Below are 20399 nucleotides of genomic sequence, written 5' to 3'. Positions count from 1 at the left end.
ATGGAACATTCTCAAAGACAGACCATATGTTGGGAAGCAAGCCTCAATAAATTTAACAAGACTGAAATCATATCAATGGGGCCAGCCCGGTGGCATAATGGTTAAGTTCATGTGCTCTGCTTCAGTGGCCCGGGGTTCACAGGTTTGGATCCTGGGAGCAGACTTAGCAGCATCGCTCACCAAGCCATGCCATGACGGCATCCAAAAAAAATAGGGGAAGACTGATACAGATGTTAGCTCAGTGGCAATCTTTCTCAAGCAAAAACAGAAAGATTGGCAACAGATGTTAGCTCAGGGCCAATCTTCCTCACATACAAAAAAAAAAAAGAAATCCTATCGAGTACCTTTTCTGATCATAATGCTATGAAACTAGAAATCAACTACAAGAAAAAAGCTGGGAAAGTGACAAACGTGGAGAGCAAACAACATGCTACTGAACAACCAATGGATCACTGAAGAAATTAAAGGAGAAAAAAAAATATCTGGAGACAAATGAGAATGAAAATACACCATACCAACTCACATGGGATGCAGCTAGAGCGGTCCTAAGAGGGAAATTCTTGGCAATACAGGCCCATCTTAAAAAACAAGAAAAATCTCAAACACACAATCTTAAACTACACTTAACAGAATTAGAAAAAGAACAACAAACAAAGCCCAAAGTCAGCAGAAAGAGGGAAATAATAAAAATTAGAGCAGAAATAAATGAAATTGAAACCAGAAAAACAGTAGAAAGGATCAATGAAACAAAGAGCTGGTTCTTTGAGAAGATAAACACAATTGACAAACTCTTAGCCAGACTCACTAAGAAAAAGAGAGAGAAGGCTCAAATAAATAAAATTAGAAATGAAAGAGGAGAACTTATAACAGATACCACAGAAATACAGAGGATTATAAGAGAATACTGTGAAAAAACTATATGCCAACAAATTGGACAATCTAGAAGAAATGGATAAATTCTTAGACTCATACAACCTCCCAAAACAGAACCAAGAAGAAATAGAGAATCTGAATAGACTAATCACAATAAAGAGATTGAAACAGTAATCAAAAACCTGCCCAAAAATAAAAGTCCAGGAACAGATGGCTTCCCTGGGAAAATTCTACCAAACATTCAAAGAAGATTTAATACCTGTCCTTCTCAAACTATTCCAAAAAATTGAGGAAGACAAAATACTTCCTAACACATTCTATGAGGCCAACATCACCCTGATCCCAAAGCCAGAGATGGACAACACAAAGAAGGAAAATTACAGGCCAATATCGCTGATGAACACAGATGTAAAAATCCACAACAAAATACTGGCAAACTGAATACAGCAATACGTTAAAAAGATCATATACCATGATCAAGTGTGATTTATACCAGGGATGTAGGGATGGTTCAACATCTGCAAATCAATGTGATATACCTCATTAACAAAAGGATGAATAAAAACCACAAGATCATCTCAATAGATGTACAGAAAGCATTCGACAGGATCCAACATCCACTTATGATAAAAACTCTCAACAAAATGAGTATAGAAGGAAAGCACCTCAACATAATAAAGGCCATTTATGACAAACCCACAGCCAATATCACACTCACAGGGAAAAAGTACAAGCCATCCCTCTGAGAACAGAAACAAGACAAGGGTGACCATTCTTGCCACTCTTATTCAACATAGTCCTGGAGGTGTTGGCCAGAGCAATTAGGCAAGAAAAAGAAATAAAAGGAATCAAAATAGGCAATGAAGAAGTGAAACTCTTGCTATTTGCAGATGACATGATTTTATACATAGAAAACCCTAAAGAATCCATAGGAAAAGTATTAGAAATAATCAACAACAGCAAAGTTACAGGGTACAAAATCAACTTACAAAAATCAGTTGCATTTCTATACACTAAAAATGAACTAGCCGAAAGAGAACTCAAGAATACAATCCCATTTATAATTGCAACAAAAAGAATAAAGTATTTGGGAATAAATTTAACCAAGGAGGTGAAAGACCTATACAATGAAAACTATAAGACACTATTGAAAGAAATCAACATGACATAAAGAAATGGAAAGAGATTCCATGCACATGGATTGGAAGAGTAAATATAGTTAAAATGTCCATACTAACAAAAGCAATCTACAGATTCAATGCAATCCCAATCAAAATCCCAATGACGTTCTTCATAGAAATAGAACAAAGAATCCTAAAATTCATATGGGGCAAGAAAAGACCCTGAATAGCTAAAGAAATCATGAGAAAAAAGAACAAAGCTGGAGGCACCACAATCCCTGATTTCAAAATACACTGCAAAGCTATAGTAATCAAAACAGCATGGTGCTGGTACAAAAACAGGCACACAGATCAGTGGAACAGAATTGAAAGCCCAGGAATAAAACCACACATCTACAGATAGCTAATCTTCGACAAAGAAGCTAAGAACATACAATGGAGAAAGGAAAGTCTCTTCAATAAATGGTGTTGGGAAAACTGGACAGCCACATGCAAAAGAATGAAGATGCCATTATCTTTCACCATACACAAAAATTAACTCAAAATGGATCAAAGACTTGAAGGTAAGACATGAAACCATACAACTCCTAGAAGAAAATATAGGCAGTACACTCTCTGACATCAGTCTTAGACGGATCTTTTCGAATACCATGTCTACATGGACAAGGGAAACAAAAGAAAAAATAAACAAGTGGGATTTCATCAGACTAAAGAGCTTCTGCAAGGCAAAGGACACCAGGAACAAAACAAAAAGACAACCCACTGACTGAGAGAAAACTTTCGTAAGTCACATATTATCTCCAAAATATATAAAGTGGGTTAACATCCAAAATATATAAAGAATGCACACAAATGAACAACAAAAAACAGACAATGCAATCAAAAAATGCACAGAGGATATGAACAGACAATTTTCCAAAGAAGATACACAGAAAGCCAACAAGCACATGAAAAGATGCTCAAAATCACGAATCATCAGGGAAATGCAAATCAAAACTACACTAAGATATCACCCTACACTCATTAGAATGGCTATAATCACCAAGACAAAAAATAACAAATGTTGGAGAGGTTGTGGAGAAAAGGGAACCCTCATACACTGCTGGTGGGAATGCAAACTGGTGCAGCCCCTATGGCAAACAGTATGGAGATTCCTTGAAAAACTAAAAATAGAATTACCATACGACCCAGCTATCCCACTACTGGGTATTTATCCAAAGAACTTGAAATCAACAATGCAAAGAGACTTATGCACCCTATGTCCATTGTAGCATTAGTCACAATAGCCAAGACGGGAAGCAACCCAAGTGCCCATCAACTGATGATTGGATAAAGATGTGGTATATATACAATGGAATAGGGCTCAGCCTTCAAAAAAGACAAAATTTTCCCATTTACAACGTGAATGGACCTTGAGGGTATTATGTTAAGTGAAATAAGCCAGATAGAGAAAGGCAAACACCCCATGATTTCACTCACATGAGGAAGATAAACATGCGGACAAAGAGAACAGATTAGTGGTTACCAGAGGGAAAGGGGTGTTGGGTGGTGGGCATAAGGGGTAAATGGGCACATATATATTGAGACTGACAAATGATAATGTACAACTGAAATTTCACAATGTTATAAACTATTATGGTCTTAATAAAAAATATATAAAAATCATTCTCAGTTCATGGGCTGTGCAGAAGACCAGATCTAAGGAAAAAAAAAACAAAAAAGACACTAAAATGCTCATAAAGGAAGTGGATTCACAATGACAAAGAGAATGGCACTGGGCAATGAGCAGATGCGAGATTTTAACCCAAATCTATAAGACAAAAAGTGGTCAGAGAGGCGCTAGGGAGTGGCCTGGTGGTGTAGTAGTTAAGTTTGCATGATCCACTTCGGCAGCCCAGAGTTCGTGGGTTTGGATCACAGGTGCGGACCTACACACCACTCATCAAGCCATGCTGTGGCAGGGTCCCACATACAAAATAGAGGAAGATTGGCACAGATGTTAGCTCAGTGACAGTCTTCCTCAAGCAAAAAGAGGAAGATTAGCAACAGATGTTAGCTCAGTGCCAATTTTCCTCACCAAAAAAAAAAAAGTGGTCAACCAATATGCCCTATGGAATCCTGAAGAGGCAGTGAAGATTATAAGGGAGCCATGATGCTGAAAACTAATGTGTTATTTGAAAAATGTAGAACAGAACAGTGCATCTTCTACCCCTTAATCCACAAGTGACTACCTGGAGGCAGGGAGCTTCCCAAAGGCAACAATTGCTGTCCTTTCTATCACCATATGTTAACTTGGCTTGTTAGTGGATTTCCTATATGGAATAACATATCATGTATGCTTTGGTGTCTGACTTCTTTTGCTCATCATCCACATTACTGGATGAATAGAAGCTTATTTCTTTCTTTGTTGAGGCTATTCCATTGTGTGGATCTACCACAATGTGTTTATTCATTTTCCTGTTGATGGACATTTGGGTTGATTCCAGTTTGTAACTAGCATGAACAAAGTTGCTGTTCCTGTACACACACACACACACAAAAAGATGTATAAGAATGTTCTTAACAGCTTTATTCCTAACAGCCAAAACCTGGAAACAGCCCAAGTGGTGGGTACATCCATACAATGGAATACTACTCAGCAATAAAAAGGAATGAATTACTGATACACGCAACATGGATGAATCTCAAAAAACATTAGACTGAGTGAAAGAAGCCAGACACAAAAGAGGTACTGTATGGTTCTCTTTATATAAAGTTCTAGAACAGCTAAAACTAATCTATGGTAGAAAAAAATCTGAACACTAGTTGCCTCTGGGGGAGGAGAGTACAGGGAACAGACATTTAAGCTGAGCACTGAATAAGTGAAAAGGAGCCAGTCATGCCAAATTCTACGGAAGGGCATTTCAGGCATGAGAGAACTTTCCGGGACTGTGGTAAAGTTCCCTGTCTTGATGGGGGTTTGGCTTACGCAGGTGTACGCATTTGCCAAAATTCAGAGATCTTTCTGATTTTTCTCCTGTTGGCCTGACTGATGAATGAATAACTATTGGTTTATTCACTGTCTCTCTTTCCCACTAGAATGTAAACCCCATGACACAGGGATCCTAACTGGCTTCTTTACCACCACATACATCCCTAGCAACTAGCACAGAGCTGACAACAAGAAGTATTTATAGAATGAACAAAACTCAATTCAAGGTATTATATGTTAACATTTTTTGATTTCTCTAATTCAATCATCGAATTACAAAAATCTATTCAAATGAAAAATTTTTTTTCCCTTGTTGAGCCTTGATGCTATAAAACAGCAGTATGGTTCAATACCGGGCTAGGAGTGAGAAAAATCAAATCTTGTATTATAGACTGAATATGTGTCCCTCCAAAACACATATGTTGAAACCCTATCCCCTAATGTGATGGTATTAGGAGGTGGGGCCTTTGGAAGGCAATTAGGATTAGACGAGGTCGTGAGGGTGGAGCCCTTGAGAATGGGATCAGAGGCCACATAAAAGTCAGAAGAGAGCATGCTTCCTTTCTGTGATCTCTGCCATGTGAGGACACAAGGAGAGGTCAGGAGTCGCAACCCGGAAAAGAGCTCTCATCAGGACCAAGCCATGCTGGCACCCTGATCTCCGACTTGCAGCCTCCAGAACTGTGAGAAATAATTTCTGTTTACAAGCCACCCAGTCTGTGGTATTCTATTATAGCAGCCCGAACAGACTAAGACACCTTGCTAAAGGCTCGCTCCGGAATCCAAACCTTTCAATGCCTTACCATCTCCTGTGACTTAATCTGCCATTCTTGTTTTTTTTAATTGCATAAAATAATTAAACAGCAAACTGATAACAGTGGTTACATAAGGTAGTAGGATTATAAATAATTCTGATTTTTCAAATTCTGTATGAGTACGTATATATTCATAATTAGAGAAAAACAAGTTTTTTTTAATGGGGCTTTTTAGCGATAGACAATGTAAATATTCCACTTAACACTTAAGGCAGACGATTATATTCCTGAAATAAATCCTGTTTTAATGAATTAAACAAATATGTCAATGTGTCAGAGAGTAGCATAAGGTAGAGGATAGCAACAGGGACCCTAGAGTCTAATACCCTGGGTTCAAATCCCACCTCTGCCACTTGCTAGCTATTATACAAACTTGGACAATTTAGTGAAATTCTCTAAGCCCCAGTTTCCTTATCGGTAAATGGGAAAGACAGTATCTACCATGTAGGATCATTGCGAGGCTTCAGTAAGATGATCAATATACTTCACCCAGCACATTGGCTAGCACATTAGGGTTCAACAAATGTTGCCAATTACTACCACTGGGGTTCTACAAACCACAGAACTCCCATCAAAAGGAAAAAAAGAATCACAGAGTTAAAATTTAGGAGCCAAATTCAGCTCCCATACAATTCAAGAATCCTTTCCGTGCTCATCCTAACAGATCACGACCTGGTTTCTACCTGAATATTCTAAGAACGGAGTTCATTACCTCAAGAGGCAGCTTTTATTGAAAAGTCCTTGTATTCCCTAAAAGTTCCCTACATAGAGATTGCTCTCTTTGATGCTCAGTCTGGCTTCGAAATGATAAGAGTGTTCACTCCCTCCTGAGAGCTGCGAAATATGTTAAGACAGCTCTTACGACCTCCCTTAGAACATCTTACTTAACCCAACCAGTCTTCCTGTGACCTAGGTGACAGGCCACTCACCGTTGTGGCCAGATTCTTCTGAAGAGCTCGAAGTTTGTCAATGTACCTCTTAAAATGTGGCCCCCAGGTCTGTATTCATCATGGTCTAATTGGTGTGGACCACACTGACACTATTACTTCCCAAAGTCTGGACCCTGTATTTTATTAATGCTGTATGAAATGACATGTTTGTGAGTAGCAGAATCACACTAAGGGGTCATATAAAGCTTGTGGTAAATTAAAATTCATTGATACCAAATCAAGTTCCCCATTTTATATATTCATAATTTATACTTTGCACTTAAATCCAAAGCTTTACATTTTTCTTCTCAATTATATCTTGTTTGTTTCAGCCAAATGTTTCATCCTTTGAGACCAATTTGCATTTTGATTGTGCCTTCCCTCTCAATTAAAACATGATTTTGTAAAGAAAAGTGAATTTGTTTTCAAAGAAAATAACATCTTCTAACATGTTTTTATTAATTCATTTCTAAAAGTCATTTTTGCATATCATACTGTCTATATTTAATAACATTAAAATGAGGTTACATTAAAGGAGAAAAGCTTAAAAAAAAATTATTATTGACTTGCTTCCACTGAGAAGGGATCCCCTCAGATTTGGAGCTCCCAGGTGCACAGTCTGATTCCCAACCTAGGGGCTGGCCCCGTGGCCGAGTGGTTAAGTTCGCGCGCTCCGCTGCAGGCGGCCCAGTGTTTCATTGGTTCGAATCCTGGGCGCTGACATGGCACTGCTCATCAGACCACGCTGAGGCGGCGTCCCACATGCCACAACTAGAAGGACCCACAACTAAGAATATACAACTATGTACCGGGGGGCTTTGGGGAGAAAAAGGAAAAAAAACATAAGATAAAAAATAATAAAAAAAAAAAGATCGATTCCCGACCTATTCTTCATCATGTGTGGCCTGTGTAAAAGAAAGGCCTCAGAGGGAAACTGAAGGAGCAAATAGGGTACCTCCATAGGAGGGAACCCTGGCAACATTCAAGAAACATATTAATTTATTTTTATTGAGAGAGGTTTTGTGCAGGGTTTTTTCCAGCCAAAGGATTCACTCAGCAAACACATATACAGCACCTTCAGTAAGTCAGACATTGTGCTGGACTCTCAGTAAAAAGGGTTAAAAGGCACGATCTGCTTTCATAAATTCAGGATTCAGGAAAGGAGAAACACATGTAACGAACAATCTGCAGCACAGTGAGACAACACCAACAACAGAAGCACACAGTACACGGATGGGAAAGAGAAAGAGCCGGGTATCATTAAGAGAAACACTTGCTGAGAGAGATGATATCTGAGATCGGTACTGGCATTAAAAAACGAGCAAAAGTTCTCCAGGGGCACAAGGCAGAGAGAAGGGCACTCGAGGCAGAGGGAGCAGCAGGTGCAAGGACACAGCATGGGTACAGACGCAACACGGTGCAGGGGGAAATGTTCAAGCAAACTTTACATGCACGTAAGTGTAAAATACTTACCGAATTTTGAAGACTTACTTCAAAAAAAAATGAAAATATCACTGATAATTTCCATATTGATGTTTCTGTGTGAGGAAGATTTGCCCTGAGCTAACATCTGTGCCAGTCTTCCTCTATTTTGTATGTGCGTGGCTGCCACAGCGTGGCTTGATGAGTGGTGTATAGGTCTGCACCTGGGATCTGAACCTGAGAACTCCGGGCTGCTGAAGTGGAGTGAACTTAACCACTACACCACCAGGCTGGGCCCCCACATTGATTTTTAAGGTGATCTTTTTTTATTGTAGTGAAATATACATAACACAAAATTTATCATTTTCACCATTTTTAAGTATACAATTCAGTGGTATTAACCACATTCACAATGTTGTGCGATCAACACCACCATCCATTTCCAGAACTTCTTCATTATCCCAAACAGAAACTCTGTACCCACTAAACAATAACCTCCCATTCTCCCCTCCCCCAACCCCTGGTAACCTCTACTATACTTTCTATGAATTCCATATTCATTTTTTAGATCTCTGTTGAAGTAATATTTTGGATACACTGGGTTAAATAAAACATGTTATTAAAATTAAGTTAACCTTGTTTCCTTTTATATTTTAATGTGACTACTTGAAAACTTTATTTACGGGGCTCACATTATATTTCTACTGGACAGTGCTATGCTAGAGCATATGTAAGTAAGAAAATAGAGATGATGCTGGAACGAGTAGATGCAGGTCAAGTCATAAAGGGCCTTATATTACCTTATAAGATAAAATCTTACAAGTAGCGGAGAGCCAATAACAAACTGCTAAGGGGAGGGACATATTTCAAAGAATGCCATGTTGGCAGTGTGGGTGCTAGACGGGAGGAGGACAAGGCTAGAAGCAGGAGACAGGTTAGAAGAGTCACAGCAGTAGAGCGGAGAGGGGAGGAAGATTCAGATCAGGGCAGAAGAGGACCGGATGGAAAGGAACCACAGCTCGTAACAGAATGGCTGCATCACAATCACCTGGATACGTAAACAAGTCATAACTGTCACAACTTACAAGATAATTGTGAAAGTCTGATCAATATAAAATCAATAGCTTTCTAAGCTCATTATAAAAATATGAAGAAAATCCCATTCATAACAGCAATATATACTATTTTAAAACTACACAAAACAATCACATATACACACACACAAACCTAGGTATAAACGCAACAAGAAATGTGTAAGATCAATATGAAGAAAAACAGAAAGCTTTACTAATGACAGAGAAGACAACTGGAAGAGCAGAGACATATTAAAGCAGCTAACACAGAGCATATATCATGTGCCAGGCACTTTACACATATATGTACTCATGTATACATGACTCATTTAATTCTTTCAACAACTCTCTGCAGAAGGTACTATAATCATCCTATTTTTTTTAAAAAAAGAAGGGAAGAATAACTGTTTTACAGAAATACTCAAAACAATATATGAATTCAATACAAACTTAATTTTTTTAAACTTTTTAGAGCCAGCCCTGATGGCCTAGTGGTTAAAGTTCAGTGCTCACCAGTTTGGCAGCCTGGGTTCACTTCCCAGTCGCGGAACCACACCAGTGGTCTAGTTGCCATGCTGTGTTGGTGGCTCACATAGAAGAACTAGAACAATTTACACCTAAATATACAACCATGTCCTGGGGCTTTGGGAAAGGAAAACAAAAAAATTTTTTAAAAATGAATTGACCATCAAGAAAGTGAAAAGACAACGCACAGAATGGGAGGAAATATTTGCAAGTCATATATCTGGTAAGGGCATGTATCAAGAGTATATAAAGAACTTACGACTCAATAATAAAAAGAAAAACTAATTAAAAATGACCGAGGAGTTGAATAGACATTTCTTCAAAGAAGATACACAAATGGCCAATAAGCACATGAAAAGATGCTCAACATCATTAGCTATTAGGGAAATGCAAATCAAAGTCACAGTGAGATACCACTTCACACCCACTAGGATGGCTCTAATCAAAAAGATAAGAGCTGGCAATAATATGGAGATATTAGAGCTTGCATACACACCTAGTGGGAATGTAAAATGGTGCATCTGTTTTGGAAAACAGTCTGGCAGTTCCTCAAATAATTAAACAGAGAGTTGCTAATCACCCAGAAAGTCCACTCCTAGGTATATATCCAAGAGGAATGAAAATATATGTCCACACAAAGGTTCACAGCAGCACTATTCATAATAGCCAAAAAGTGGAAACAATCCAAATATCCATCAGCTGATAAATGGATAAATAAAATGTAGCATATTCATAATATTATGGACGGAATTGTGTCCCCCAAAAAGATATGTTGAAGTCCTAGCCCCCGGTACCTGTGAATGTGACCTTATTTCAAAATAAGGTCTTCGTACACATAATCAAGTTAAAATCAGGTCATACTGGAGTCGGGTGGGCCTTTAATCCAACATACCTGGTGTTCTCACATGAGGGGAGAAGAGACGCAGAGACAGACTCGCACAGAGAGAATTAGGATGTGAAGACAGACACTTGGGGAAGAAAGCCGTGTGAAGACAGAGGCAGAGGTTGGAGTCAACCAGCTGCAGACGAGGACTGCCAGCCACCAGCAGAAGCTGGGAAGAGGCAAGAAAAGATCCTCCCACAGCCCTCAGAGAGAGCACAGCCCTGCTGACTCCTTGACTTTGGACTTCACAGCCTCCAGAACTGTGAGAGAACACGTTTCTGTCACTGAAAGCCACTGCAAGGCGTGTGTGTCACTTTGTTACTGTAGCCCTAGGAGACAAATACACCACAGGATGGAATTTTATTCAGCAATAAAAACGAATGAGTACTGATACACGACACAACACAGATGAACTTTGAAAACATTATGCTAAGTGAAAGAAGGTAGTCACGAAAGACCACAAATTGTATGACTCCATTTACACAAAATATTCAGATCTATAAAGGCAGTAAGATAGTGGTTGCCTAAGGCCAGGGTACTGGGGAATGGGATAGGGAGTGACTGCTAATAGGTATGGGTTTCTTTTGAAGGTGATAAAAATGTTCTAAAATTAGACTGCGGTGATGGCTGCACAACTGTGAATACACTAAAAGTAATGTACACTTTAAATAATGAATTGTGTGAATTACATCTCAATAAAGCCACCTTAAGAAAAAACTATTTGACAAGCTGATTCTAAAATTATCTGGACAGAAACTGTAAGACTAGCCCCCAAATATTATTATTTAAATAACGAGCATGGGAGCTGATAAAGTATATGATTTCCAACAAAATAACAATTATAATTATCATGAGGGAGTATTTTCCCTACTAGATATCAAAGTATAATACATATTTAATATACATATTACATATTTAATATATATTGTGGTATTGGTTCAGCAAAATAGAAAATTAGGCCACAGAACAGAAGAAAGTCCAAAAACAGACTGTGTGTGTGTAAGAAATTAGAACACGATAAATGTGGCGTTTCAGATTAATGGGTCAAGAATGGACTAAATATTCAGAGTGACATTGGAAAACAGTAATTATGCACAAACCATTTACACACACACAGAAATTTTTTTAAAAACTCAAACATATAAGAACTTACAGGAGAAAATATAGTCCTAAGACAAAACCCTGCTCTGCTTCAGCACTATTGATATTTTAGGCCAGAACAACTCTTTGTAGTGGGGGCTCTCTTGTGTACTGTAGGATCATTAGCGGCATCCTGGCTTCTACCTGTTGGACGCCAGCAGCACCACCACTAAAAACTGGTGTTTTGGACAACCAAAAATTGTCTCCTGACATTGCCAAATGGCCCGTCCTAGAAGGCAAAATATCTCCCCCATTTGAGAATCAGCGGGGTAGGGAATGATAGCCACAAAATACAAAATATACACAGTAAAAGACTGACACATTTAAAGATAAAACTTAAAACTTTGGTTCAACAAGGAGGCCACATGGTTAAAAAAGACAAGCAACAACTTTACAAAGTACCAAGTTTGGAATAAACATTTAAAACATATATACATGACAAAAGATTAATATCCAAAATACATAAAACACTACTATATATAAAAAGACAACTCAATAGAAATAGACATTTCTCAAAAGAGGAAATACAAATAGCCAACAATCATGAAAAGATGCTCAATCTCATGAGTAACCAGGAAATACCAATTAAAACACCAATTAGAATCATTTCCCACTCATCAGATTGGCAAATATAAGAAAGACTGATACCACTAAATGTTTAAAAGAGTTGGGGAGGGGCTGGCCCCGTGACAGAGTGGTTAAGTTCACGCACTCCACTTCAGTGTCCCAGGGTTTCGCCCGTTCAGATCCTGGGTGCAGACATGGCACCGCTCATCAGACCATGCTGAGGTGACATCCCACATGCCACAACTAGAAGGACCCACAACTAAAAATGTACAACTGTGTACCAGAGGGCTTTGGGGAGAAAAAGGAAAAATAAAATCTTAAAAAAAAAAACTGGGGAAATAGACATTATTACACACTGTTGGTGGGCAGTTTGGCATTAAATGTCCACACACTCCAGCCCAGCAATTCCACTTGCTGATTTCTGTCCTCGAGAAATGCTCCCATGGGCACAAGATGCATGTGAAGGATGTTCTCTGCCACACCATGTCTAACAGTGAAAAACTGTAAGCAATCTATGGAATCTCACATACTACGGAATTTACAGAGCAAGAATAAAGAATAAGGTGGATCTCTACATATTGACAAAGAAAAAGTTCCAAGACCCCTTTTTCAGCATAAAAACTCAAGTTGCTGAATAGGTACAACATGCTGTATATGTAAAAAAAAAATTTGTAAAAATTTAACACGAAATCTTACATACATATATCTTATACACACAAACATTTGTCAATAAATGTAAAGAAAAAGAAACAGAAAAACACACCTCAAACTGATAATAGTTCTTACGTTGGGGCAAAAGATTAAAGAACAAAAGATGGAGAAGCAAAGAGACAGGCCAAAGAGAATCTATTTAGGTTAAATTTTTGACATGAATTTTTTAAGATTGTAGGCATGGACTACAACTAAAACAAATATTTAAAAATAAATACATTTTATTGCTGGCGAGCATGATGCAGTCTATACAGAAACTGATAATAATGTACACCCGAAATTACAGTTATAAACCATTATGACCTCGATAAAATAATTGGGAAAAAACCCTACAAATTACAAAAAATAAATACATTTTTAAAACAAGCTCAACTTGCCCAAGATGAACCATTCCCTCTCCCTATTAAATCTCCCTTCTCCTCACTTCCTAATTCTGAAAACTAAAAACCTTTCAGTGCAGTTCCTTCTGGGCTTGCCACACAACTAAAAAAGCACGGTATAAATAACTTAGTGTTTCCAAGGAGTGGGCGTCTAAGGGAGTGTGTCTGCGTCCAACACGGTATCCAAAGCCTATAAAGGTTTGAGTTTGATTACACTCTAACGAAGAGGTGTCAATTTTGTAATAAGTCGTCATTAAGGTTCTCGCTCTGATCTATCCAGGGATGCGAAAAGAGACAGAGGCAGCCGTCAGCGAGGCCCCGAGGCGCGGGCGCGGTCTGCTAGGAAAGGGGTGGTAACGGGGGGCGGGGAGGTCCCCAGGAACCGAGGGAAGGGCTGTACCCGGGGACGTGCACCACCCGGGGACGTGCACCGCCCGAGGAGCTGCTGGGCGCCGCGGGCTGCGCCTCCCTCTCGGCTGACCGGGTCGGGAAGCCACGCAGGTTTGCTGGATGCTCCCAAGGAGAGAAGGGGGTCCGAGGGGCGGCCCGGGGAGCAGTGAGGGCCGCGGACCCGCGTGAGAGCCCTCGTCGAGCAGCCGGGTGTAGAACCGCCCCGCCGCGGCCCAGGGGGGAGAAGAGGCCGCACCGGGGGGCGGGGAGAGGGGCAGGGCCAAGTCGCCTGGGGACCGCGGGGTCCCCGCAATCAGTCGACCCCGCACATGGCTCCGGCCCCACGACCCGGCTCCTCAATCGGCACTGGAAACCCCCTCCGTTCCTCGCACATGCCCAGCGAGAGGCCTCGCCAGCCTCTGATGCTCGCTTACCTACGGCCCAGGACCCGACCCGAACACCTGCGGCACCTTCCGTGAAGAACTGGAACCTCCGCGGCCACCTGCGCGCACCCACCCGGATCTACTAGGGCCGAAACCACTTCCGGTCCAGCGACGGGCGAAGAGGACCTACCTCCAGCTGCGGCGTGTACAATGAGCGACGCCATCTTGTACGGAAGCTGCTGTTACAGCTGTGGCCCCCCAGTTTCTCCACTGCTGAACAAAGGATCTGCTAAAATTGGAAAGGCTTAACCTCTCTTCAGAAAAGTGATGTTTTTGGTTTTGTTTCTGGGGTGGTATTTTTGTTTCTTTTGGTTTGGGCTTTAAAGGGAGAAACCTCTGGAACCCTCACATGTGCAATATGGGACATCTATTACTAATTAGCGCGAGCAGTTTCTCTATTAATTTTCTTAACTGTTAAGTGGTGAAGGTAAAGAGGAGAGACATTTGTTTAAATAATATATTCCTCATCAGCAGTGCATTTCATACTATAGCCATTATAATAATTTATGCCATCTTTTATAACAACCACCACAATATTTTCCAGTTATATTTAAAATCGTTCAACCAGTCTTTATCAGCAACTATTATATGCGAGGCAGCTAATGTCTGCTCTGTGCTGTTGTTTTGTCATAGACTGTGTAAAACAGAAAGAGAAATGAGATGTGCGTAAGCAATATAAGGTGTAATAATAGCTGCCACTTGTTAACTATGTGCTTGCTCACAGTGTGCTAGGAACTTTGCAAAGTGTTTTACATATTTTATCTCATTTAATCCTCATAACAACCTCGTGAGGCAGTACTGTTATTTATGCCATTTTGCATAAAATGGAGAAAGGTTAAATAAATTTCTTAAGGTAACCCAGCAAGTTAACATTGTATCTGGGAATTAAACCTCAGAGTGTCTGATTGTACGGCTTGTTTCCTTCATCCTCTCTATATATTGCCTCCAGTACAGAAAAAAGGTTCTGAGTTCCATGAGATAAGTACCCTTAAGGGGGAAATTTCTGGCAGATGTAGAGGATTAACCTCTTGAATTTTAATCTGCTCTATCCTGAAACATCTAAAAAACAAACAAAAATGTAAAGAGGAAGTGCAGATTAAAGCCACAATGAGATACCATTACATACCCACCAGAAAGGCAAAATGAAAAGGACAGAAAATACCAAGCACTGGCAACATCGTGGAGCAACCAGAACTCTCATATGCTGCTGAAGGGACCATAAATTGGTACAATCGCTTTGTTAAACTAGTTTGGCCATTGTCAACTAAACCTGAATTTATGCATAGCCTTTCTCCCAACAGTTTCACTCCTAGGGTATATACGCAATAGAAATGTGTACATATGTTCACTAAAAGGACAAGTACATGGGGCTGGCCTGGTGGTGCAGCAGTTAAGTTCACATGCTCCGCTTCAGTGGCCAGCCCGGATCCTGGGTGCAGACCTATGCACCGTTTGTCAAGCCACACTGTGGCAGGTGTCCCACATATAAAGTAGAGGAGGATGGGCACAGATGTCAGGGCCAGTCTTCCTCAGCAAAAAGAGGAGGATTGGCCATGGATGTTAGCTCAGGGCTAATCTTCTTAGAAAAAAAGAAAGGACAAGTACAAAAAAAGCTCATACCCATACCTTGTAATAGCCCTAAACTGGAAACTACCCAAATATCCACGCTGTTAGAAGTCAGTGCAGTGATAACTCTTGGTGGAGTGATGGCTCTGGAAGAGAACATGGGGAGGCTCATGAAGTGCTGATAATGTTTTATGTCTTAATCCAAGTGTTGGTTTCCATGTGCCTTCAGGTTGCATATTGGTGGGCACTTTTCTGAATGCATGTATAAAAAGTTGTTGTTTTTTTTAAATGAATGTAAAGGAGTGAAAAGTTAATAAACCCAAAGAAGAAGAAGAACAGGAGAGGAGATAATAGCAGACAAATAAATATCAGTATAACTTTGGAAGATAGAAATTGGATTAGGATGGCAGAATATTGACATTTGAGGGATCCCGTAACGAACTGTCTGGGTCCATAGGCAATCACCCTACATGAAGGCCCAGTCAACAAGCCCCCTCTGTGTATAAAGAATTTCCAATCAGCTTTTTAGTTCCTCACTTTGTCTTAGTCTGTTTGGGCTGTTATAACAAAATACCATTGACTGGGAGGCTTATAAACAACAGAAATTTATTTCTCACCGTTCTGGAGACTGGGAAGTCCATCATCAAGGCACCAACAGGTTTTTTGTGTGGTGAGTGGCTGCTTCCTGGTTTATAGATGGCAGTCTTTTCACTCTGTCCTCCCTTGGCTGAATGGGTAGGGAGCTCTCTTGGGCATCTTTTATAAGGCACTAATCCCATTTGTAAGGGCTCTACTCTTATGATCTAATCACCTCCCAAAGGCCCGACCTCCTGATACTATTATATTGGGGTTAGTTTTCGACATATGAATTTTGAGGGGACACAAAACATTCAGTCTATGGCACTCTTGAATGTGAAAAGACATCCAAGAATCACCAGTTATTGCAGGAACCTCTCCAATACCAATAATTAACATTTTCTAATGAACATGTATAGAAAATGCACCCAGCATTTTGAAAACACACGTACTTTTTTTCTTTTTCTTCTTTGTCTTCTCCCCAAAGCCCCCCGGTATGTAGTTGTATATTCTAGTTGTAGGTCATCTGGTTGTGCTATGTGGGACGCCGCCTCAGCATGGCCTGATGACCAGTGCCATGTCTGCCCCCAGGACCTGAATCGGCAAAACTCTGGACCGCCAAAGTGGAGTGTGCAGACTTAACCACTCAGCCACAGGGCCAGCCCCCACATATACTTTTAAAACATATAAAGAGGATGTAAGAAAATTAATTTTGATTTAGCCCATTGAGCAGCTTTCTACAAATTACAAGAAATTGCTATCATACAGATCTCATTCTCTGACCATATTAAAATAAAGTTGGAAATCAATAATAAAATGATTATTATTTTTATTTTGAGGAAGATTAGCCCTGAGCTAACATCTGCTGCCCTCCTTCCTCTTTTTGCTGAGAAAGACTGTCCCTGAGCTAACATCCGTGCCCATCTTCCTCTACTTTATATGTGGGATGCCTGCCACAGCATGGCTTGCCAAGCAGTGCCGTGTCTGCACCCGGGATCTGAACTGGCGAACCCCAGGCCGCCAAAGCAGAACATGTGAACTTAACTGCTGCACCACTGGGCAGGCCGCTAAAATGATTATTTTTAAAACTCCATATATTTGGAGATTTTAAAAAATCTTAATAACTGAAAGATTAAAGAAGAAATCCCAATGGAAATTTATAATATTAGATTTAAGAGGTAACAAAAATATTATGTATGAAAATTTATAGGATACAGGTAAATTAATAACCTTATATGCTTTCACATTAGAAAATAAGACTAAAAATTAATTATATAAATAATAAGCTTAATACATTAGGAAAAAGACAAAGAATAAATACAAAATAGTAGAGAAAAGATAAAGATCAAAGAATAAATTAATGAAATAGAAAAATGCAACACAGATGGCCAACAAAATTAAGGTTAGATCTTTAAAAAGACTCATAAAGAAAACAAAGTTCTGTGAGACTGATCCAGATAAAAGAGAAATAGCAACAAATAATATTAGGATTAAAAAGGGGGGCATAAAATACAGCAGAGATTTAAGCAATTAGGAAATATGGTGAATAATTTTATGCCAAAATAATTGATTAGAAAATAGAATGAAAGGACAAGCCACAAACTGGGAGGAAATATCTGCAAAACGCATATTTAATAAAGGCCTGCTATCCAAAATATACAAAGAACTTTTGAAACTCAACAACCCAATTAAAAACTGAGCAAAAATCGAATAGACACCTCACCAAAGAAGACATATGATATCCAAATAAGCATGTGAAAAGATGTTCAACATTATATGTTATTAGGGAATTGCAATTTAAAACAACAGTGAGGGGCTGGCCCGGTGGCACAGCAGTTAAGTGCATACGTTCCACTTCGGCAGCCTGAGGTTCACTGGTTCAGATCCCAGGTGCGGACATGGCACCGCTAGACAAGCCATGCTGTGGTAGGCATCCCACATATGAATGGAGGAAGATGGGCACAGATGTTGGCTCAGGGCCAGTCTTCCTCAGCAAGGAGAGGTGGATTGGCAGCAGATGTTAGCTCAGGGCTAATCTTCCTCAAAAAAAAACAACACAAAACCCCACCAAACCCAGCAATGAGATACCAGTATCTCGTGGAATGGCTAAATCCTATTAGAATGGCTAAAATCCAAATACTGACAATGCCAAATGCTGACAAGGATATGAAGCAACATGCACTCTCATTCATTGCTGGTGGGAATGAAAAATGGTACAGGCACTTCTGAAGATATTTTGTTAGTTTCTTACTAAGCTAAACATAGTTTTACCATAGGACCCAGCAATCATGCTCCTACATATTTATCCAAATAAGTTGAAAACTTTATAAGTCCACACAAAAACCTGCACACAAACGTTTATAGCAGCTTTAGTCATAAACTGAAAGCCACCGAGATGTTCTTCAATAGCTGAATGGATAACCAAACTGTGGTATATACATACATTGGAATATTATTCAGCAATAAAAAGAAATAAGCTATCAAGCCACAAAAAGACAGAGGAATGTTAAATGCATATTGCTAAGTGAAAGAAGCCAGTCTGAGAAGGATACATATTCCAACTATATGACATTCTGGGAAAGGCAAAACCATGGGGACAGTGAAAAGATTGGTGGTTGCCAAGAGTTCCTGGAAAGGAAGGGAGGGGTGCATGGGTGGAGCATGAGGATTTTCAGGGCAGTGAAACTATTCTGTATAATACTGTAATGGTGGGTACTTGATATTATGCATGTGTCAAAATCCATAGAACTGTGCAACACAAAGAGAAAACCCTAAAGCAAACTATGGGCTTTAGTTAGTAATAATGTATCAATATTGGTCCATCAGTTGTAACAAATGTACCACACCAGTGCAAGATGTTAATAATGGGGGAACTGTGGGGAAGTTGGGGGGAGGTATTATAGGGACCTTCCGTACTTTCTGTTCAAATTTTCTGTAAATTTAAAACTGTTCTAGAAATAACCTCAATTAATTAAGAAAAAGATCATGCTGTCCACTACGTGATTATCTAAAAATGCTTTATTCATTTATTCATTGATTCCAAGGACAATTTAATGCCAAGCACTGGGATGGCATGTACTGAAAACTCAAGAGGACCTGTGGCAGGAAGTACTAGTGGTCTACCCAATATCCATTCTCCCCATCTGCTTAGTAACAGAAGTCAGGGGCATTTAAAAATTGCATTTAAAAAAATACATTTTTCTGTGTCCATTGGGAATAGGTATGGTCATATGACTAAGTTCTGGCCAATGAGGTATAAACAAAAGCTTTTACATTGGACTTTTGGTAAAGTTCCTAAAAAGGAGTCAGACAACTGGCACCAGCCTTTTTTGCCTTTTTGTCATTGCCCTTCCACTTCTTTCTTGCTAAGACTAGGACCTGATGGCTGGAGCTCTGACAGCTCTCTGCCACTGCAGTGGCACCTTGAAGACAGAAACCATGTGCTTAGGAAGGTAGAGTGGAGAGGTAGAAGCCTGGCTCTTGATGCTTTCTGTAGTTTTCGTACTTACCCTGAGCTACGTAGCTCTGCACTTCTTTTACATAATTTTTTAAGCCACTGCTGTCAGTTGCAAGTCTTTTGTTACCAGCAGTGGAACCCAGTCCCTAACTGATGCTGATATTAATAATGAGTGCATGCCATACAGGTCAACTAAAACCTATTGAGACAGTGCCCAGCACTGAAGATACACGAGAAAGGGGGAAAACTTCCACTGGATTTGTTTAGTGTATTGAAGATAAAGGCCAAAAACTTGGAGGAACCAATAAATAGGCTCTTTTGAAATCCTGTTTTCGTCTGTGAAAATTCTGTCCATCCTTTCTGCCCACTGATCCCTTCTATAAACTTTTGTAATATTATTAGGTACCATACGGATTATGAGAATGTGTAGCTATGCACTCAGGAAGCTTACAGGCTAGTTGGAAACACTATTCATTAGCAAGTGGGAAAAGGTATCCTTTCCTGGTGGTTTAGACAGATAGGGAACTTTCTTCTCCCCCTAAGGAGTTGGAATGAGA

At 39.7% G+C, this 20399-nt stretch overlaps 1 protein-coding gene and 1 long non-coding RNA gene across 6 annotated transcripts in view; one reads left to right on the top strand and one right to left on the bottom strand.

Moving 5' to 3' along the window:
* EXD2 (exonuclease 3'-5' domain containing 2) overlaps positions 1-20399 on the bottom strand; it is a 95798-nt gene that overhangs the window by 31905 nt on the left and 43494 nt on the right. The window contains exon 1 of one of the 5 annotated variants that reach the window (XM_001500260.5): positions 14235-14353. The exons of 2 other annotated variants lie outside the window; for them this stretch is intronic. The gene's annotated coding sequence lies outside the window, so the exon portion shown is untranslated. Of the gene's footprint in view, positions 1-14234; positions 14354-20399 lie in introns of those variants that run through there. 2 more of the 5 variants (XM_005605275.4, XM_014735667.3) reach the window with 2 other exon arrangements.
* LOC111770326 (uncharacterized) lies at positions 13738-15153 on the top strand. The gene is made up of 2 exons (XR_002803513.2): positions 13738-13911; positions 14246-15153. It is a non-coding gene; the product is annotated as an uncharacterized lncRNA (long non-coding RNA).

Source organism: Equus caballus, chromosome 24 (assembly GCF_041296265.1).
Source record: "Equus caballus isolate H_3958 breed thoroughbred chromosome 24, TB-T2T, whole genome shotgun sequence".
Classification (NCBI taxonomy): Eukaryota; Metazoa; Chordata; class Mammalia; order Perissodactyla; family Equidae; genus Equus; species Equus caballus.
The sequence above is the reverse complement of the archived record's forward strand: the minus strand, read 5'-3'. Positions and strand labels throughout refer to the sequence as shown.